Genomic DNA, 6,359 nt, shown 5'->3' with positions numbered 1-6,359 from the left:
GCTCCGCCCCGGCTCCGCTCAGGCTCCGCTCCGGGCTCCGGGCTCCGGCTCCGGCTCCAGCTCCGGCCGCGCGCTGCGCTGGCCGCGCTCCACCGCCAGGGGGCGCCAGGACCGCTCTTAAAGGGGCCGCGGCCGCCGGCTCTGGGGGTGGGGCAGGGAGGGGGCGGGCCGCACCCCGAGATGGGTCCAGCCTAGCCACCACCACCTGTCTGTCGCTCAAAGCCAGCTCTCTCCAGAAACCCATCCTCGAGACCTAGATCTTTTCACCCTGCCACCACCGAGACTCCCACCCTAGGCGCCTACAATTTGCAAGGCTACTTCACATTTCGCCTTTGGATTTCCTCAGTTGTCTGAGTTGGACTGGGTACCTACCAAAGCTCTTGCCTGGATGCTAATTTAACAAGTGATTAATTCCCCTATGCCTCAGTTTTTCTCTTTTGTAAAATGGAGGGTTGCACTCGAGATAGCGCTTGGCAATCAACAGGTGAATAGGTAACTAAGCTGAGTTACTGTCATTTTAGAGATACAATAGAATCTCAGAGGGCTCTCCTAAACTCCTCCAGTGAGGGGTTGGTGGTTCAGAGGTAGAGCACCTGTCTAGACTCTCTCAGTAAAGGGCTGACGGTGTAGTTCAGTGGTTGAGCACCTGCTTAGAATCCTCCAGTGAGGGGATGGGGAATGTGACTTCAGTGGTAAAGCACCTGACTAGAATCCTCCAGTGAGGGGCTAGGGATGTGGCTCAGAGGTAGAGCACCTGCCTAGAATCTCTTAGGAAAGGGCTTGTGGTATAGCCCAGTGGTTGAGCACCTGCTTAGAATACCCCAGTGAGGGGCTGGAGGGGGGTTGATTCAGTAGTAAAGAACCTGCCTAGAATCCTCCAGTGAGGGGCAGGGGAGGGGCTTGGCTCAGTGGTAGAGAACCTGCCTAGAGTCCACAAAAAGAGAAATTGATAATATATAATAATTTAAAAAATAAAAACCTCAGAGATGATGTCGTCTCCCTAAAGTCATATTATAGATGATGACAGACAATCCCCATTCCTTTTTGTGCAATGTCCACAGGACATAAATGCTAAGCAGCAGCCCGTGGGGACATTGTCCCTGACCTCAGGGAGTTCATGGATTAAGACAGCAACTCATTGCCACTAAACTAAATCTAGCTACAAGTCAGAATGGCAGAGCCAGGCAGGGATGGCACTTGTCTGAGATCCTAGCACTCCAGAGGCTGAAGCAGGAGCATTGTCATGAGTTTGAGATCCTTGTGTGCTACATAGAAACACCCTGTCTCAAAACACAGAATGGAGATGGCTCAGCTGTTAAGAGCACTGATTACTCTTGCAGAGGACCGGGGTTTGATTCCCAGCACCCACATGGCTGCTACAAGCCATCCTTAACTCTAGTTTCAGGGGAATCCGATGCCCTCTTCTGACCTCCATGGCACTGCACGACACAGGTGCACTCACATATATGCAGGCAATACACTCATACACATAAAATAATATAAAATAATTTTAAAAAACAGGATGGCAGGAGCTAGGGACATGGCTTAGTTGATGAAGTGCTTGCTACACAAGTCTGAGGACCCACATAAAAAGTTGGATATGGTGTTCATGACTGTAATCACAGCACTAGAAGAGACAAGTGCATCCCTGGGGGCTTGATGGTCAGCCAGCATAGCCTAACTGGTAAGTTTCAAGATCTGTCTAAAACCTCACATTCCATATCATTGGCCACCCTTCTTATTGACTGCCTAGCCATTGGAGTCCAGGCATATGATTAGCTGTGGAGTTGCAGAAATTAAAACGTCAGCCAAAGGCTGAAGGATATGTTGCCCACCTGTAATCCTGCATTCGGGAGGCTGAGGCAGGATAATCATGAGTTCAAGTATAGCCTGGATATCATAGCCAGACCTTGTCTCAGAAAACAGATGAGGAGCTGTAGAGATGGTTCACTGACTCTTCTGCACGAGGTTCAGTTTCCAGCACCCACATGGTGGCTAACAACCATCTGTAACTCCAGTTCCAGGGGATCCAACACCCTCTTCTGGCCTCCATGGGCATTGTACACATGTGGTGCAGTTACATACATGCAGGCAAAATACTCATACACATAAACAACTATATATATTGATCTTTTTGAGACAGGGTCTCCCTGTAGCCACAGCTGTCCTGGATTCACCTAGCTTACATAAACAATTACATAAATAAATTTTTTTTCTTTTTGGTCTTTGCTGTCCTGGATTCACTATGGAGACCAGGCTGGCCTCGAACTCACAAAGATTCACCTGCCTCTGCCTCCCAAGTGCTGAGATTAAAGGCGTGTGCTACCACACCTGGCCAATATTTTTTTTAAAGAAACAGTCTCACATCTAAATCCCTGAAACCTTTGAATCTGTGACCTGAAGTGATGAAGGGGCCACTGAGGATGCTGTTGAGTTAGAGACCTTGAGAGGTCTTCCAGAAATTTCCAGGTATGTCTGATCATTGCAGTGGCCTTCAAAAAGGGAGGCATAAGGGTCACAGCCAGACAGGGGACAATTGAGGAAGCTCAGTGTCTGAGATCTGTGAAAATGCTACATTTGGGGCTTTGTAGATGAAGGCATATGCCACAAGCCAAGGAACACAGGTGGTTTCTAGAAGCCTCTAGAAGCTGGAACAGGCAAGGATATGAGTTCTCTACTAGAGACTTGAGAGGGGGGTGGGAATGACTCTACCAATACCTCCATTTCAGCCCAAAGGAAATAAATGTAAAAAACAATTTAAAATTGCGAGCTTTGATATAGTCACAGACCTATGCAAATATTGCCATTTTAATTTTAGAGCTTTGAGGGGTTTGTTGTTGCTGCTTCTCATTTTAATTGTGTGTGTGTGTGTGTGTGTGAGAGAGAGAGAGAGAGAGAGAGAGAGAGAGAGAGAGAGGAGAGAATATGGAGGTCATAACAACTTTCAGGAGTCACTTCTCTCCTTCCATCATGTGGGTCTTGGGGATCAAACTCAGGTTGTAGGGTTTTCATGGCAAATACCTTTACCCATGGAGCCAACCATCTCTACTTATATATCCTTTTCTCCTCCCCCCACATGTAGTTAAGGTTGACTGATTGGGTGGGAGGGGTAACTGACTTCCTCCTGACTCCTTGATGAGCTTGGGAAGGAGGTGTGACTATAGCTTGCAGGCATAGTGCTTAGGACAGTTCCAGTTAACACTTCACCCCTTCCTCTGGCTCTTACATTCTTTCTGCCAACCTCTTCCACAAAAGTCCCTGAGCCTTGGAGGGGGTGGTAGGTATGGGATGATCTTCCTTCCATTGTGGCCAGGCACTGAACTTTCGGGTCTCTGCATCATCTGTTTTTCATGGGCTGTTGGTCAGTTTCAGTGGGATTTCATCCGTTATAAAAAACACACACAGTGCCAGGCGTGGTAGTGCACGCCTTTAATCTCAGCACTTGGGAGGCAGAAGCAGGCAGATCTTTGTGAGTTCAAGGCCAGCCTGGTCTACATAGTGAGTTCCAGGACAGCTGCAAGGAGACCCTGTCTCAAAAAAAAAAAACAAAAACAAAAACAAAAAAACCCACACAGCAAGAAGCAAGAACATCGAAACAGTGACTGTTATAATAACTTAACCTATGGCAGTAAACACAAATGCTTATTCAGTACTTTAGCAGGTGCATCATTTCCATCTAACAAAGCAATTGCAGTGACTTCCCACTGGGGCCTATATCCTCCCCTGCCACAGGGGGTTGACTGGATCTACAGTACCAGATGTGTGTTCTACCCCTAGGAGCAGGCATTATATCCAATTGAAAATTTGCTGGTTGTACATACACTAGACGCTCCACTATTGCACCAGCAGGAACATCTTGTTTGGTATGTTGGTAGTGCAACATTCAGGGTCCGTTGTTGAGGAGAATTATGGGGGCCTATTCTCCCTCAGTCATCTGTGTGTTGCTTTTTGGCACCATGAAAGCCACACATCCAGTGGCCAAGACTTTCCAGCTTAGTTCAAGCTTGATTTCTCCCTATCTCACAGTCATATCATGCAGTGTCTTCAGCAATAGGGTTTTTCCATCCACTTCCTGTATACAACCAACATTACTAGCAATGGCCTTTGTTGTTTTGGGAACCTCTTGTGTCCCTCAGGCCAACAGCTCATAGGGGCAACCCACCTCTGGTACTGTAATTTTCATTTAATAACCGTATTGCTTCTGGAAGGGCTTTCTTAAAAATTGCTAGTCAGTTCTTTTATTACTTGTGTTGTACAGTCTAGAGAAAGATCTGTGATAGCCATACTTTTGGTTTTGAATGAGTGAATTATTAAGTGTACAGCAAGCCAAAGTAAAAGAATAAGTAAGGGCTGATGAGATGGTGTAGCTGGGAAAGGCTTGCTGCCAAGCTGAGCACCCGAGTTTAATTCCCCAGGATCCAAATGGTGGAAGGCGTGAACTGACTTCCAAAAGTTGTCCTCTGACTTCCATGCATGCCATACAGTTACATACATGCACACAAGATAAATTTAAATGTACTAAAAAATATTTCTGGCATACAGAATAGCAAGGTCGAGAGGAAAGGAGACTTTGGTGGTAAGACCATTTCTTCTGCATTAGGTCTCTGAACCCCTCACAGAGCTTCCAGCAGAGCTATTTGGGCCAGAGCATCTGGAGATTCACCACCTCCGTGGTCCTCTGCAGCCACTATGAGGAGGGCCCTGGGAAGAATTTGCCATTTTCAGCAGAAAACAAGTGGTGGTTACTGACTATGATGACTGTGTATTTTGGATCTGGATTTGCTGCACCTTTCTTTAGAGTAAGGCACCAACTACTTAAGAAAAAAAGGATGTTGGGGCTGGAGAGGATGGCTCAGCGGTTAAGAGCACTGACTGCTCTTGCAGAGGACCCAGCTTCAATTCCCAGCACCCACATGATGGCTACAAACCGTCCTTAACTCCAGTTCCAGGGAAATCCAAAGCCCTCTTCTGACCTCCACGGCATTGCACAACACAGGTGCACTCACATACATTCAGGCAACACACTCATACACATAAAAAATAAAAAATAAAGAAATAAGGATGTTTTACTTCATCCATTTAATAGATATGAAGAATGTTTAAGAGGTACAGTCTAAAAAGTAGATTAAACTCTGGAACTCATACCAGATATGACTGTAAATAAACTAATGATGTGGAAAAATTATTTATTTATTTTTATATGTATGAGTGTTTTGCCTGGATGTATGTAAATGTACAACCTGTGTTGTGCAATGCCCACAGAGGTTAGAAGAGGGAGACAGATACCCTGGAACTGGAGTTATGGACAGTTTTTGGTTGCCATGTGGATGCTGGGAACTGAACCTGAGTTCTCTGCAAGAGCAAACAGCGCTCTTAACCAGTGAGCCATCTCTCCAGGCACCTGATCATACATATTTTAAAACGTACCATTGCAGTCAGGCGTGGTGGTTGTACATCTTTAATCCCAGCACTTGGGAGGCAGAGGCAGGCAGATCTCTGCTAGTTCAAGGCCAACCTGGTCTACATAGTGAGTTCCAGGCTAAATGGGGCTATAGGGGGGCCTTGTTTCAAAAAAACCAAAAAAAAAAAAAAAAAAAGTACCATTGCATGAATTTTGGAGCTGTTAGTCTTCCATGAAACTGTTGGGAGGCAAGAAACAGATATCTCTCCAGCCCTGTGTATTCTATTTCTAATAGCAATATTAATTATGCACGATAATAGCTTTCACTATGATATTTTTATACATGCATATTTTTTTCTGGTGACCCAATGAGTTTGATTAGGGTTGCTTACAGGAGCACCACCATATTTCATTTTTTCATTTGACTTCTTCTCTCAGAATTATTTTGGTTGTGGGCTGGAGAAATGGCTTAATGGTTAAGAGCACTGGCTGTTCTTCCAAGAGGACTTGGGTTCAATTCCCAGCACTCACATGGCAGCTCACAACCATCTGTAACTCCTGCTCCAGGGGATCTGATTCCCTCTTCTGGCCTCTTCAAGGCACCAGGTACATATATGGTGCATTTACATATATGCAGGCAAAACACTCATACACACAAAATAAATTAAATAACTCATAAAAATAATTTTGGTTGCTATCCACAGTAGAGCATTTATCATGTTTCTTTTTATTACAGTATAATATTTCTTTGTATGAATATACCACAACTTGTTTTTTCATTTACCTATTAACGTTTGGATGGTTTCCAGAATGAGGCTTTTAAAAATAAAACTGCTATGGATATTGGTTTACAAATCTTTGTATGGGCATGTGGTTGACTTCTCTCTCTCTCTCTTTTTTGATTTATGCTATTTTATTTTTAAAGTCTCACCATGTAGTTCTGGCTGACCTGGAACTC

The sequence above is a fragment of the Nannospalax galili genome, unplaced genomic scaffold (genome assembly GCF_000622305.1).
Source record: "Nannospalax galili isolate Female #2095 unplaced genomic scaffold, S.galili_v1.0 scaffold644, whole genome shotgun sequence".
Taxonomy (NCBI): domain Eukaryota; kingdom Metazoa; phylum Chordata; class Mammalia; order Rodentia; family Spalacidae; genus Nannospalax; species Nannospalax galili.
This window is presented reverse-complemented; position numbering follows the sequence as displayed.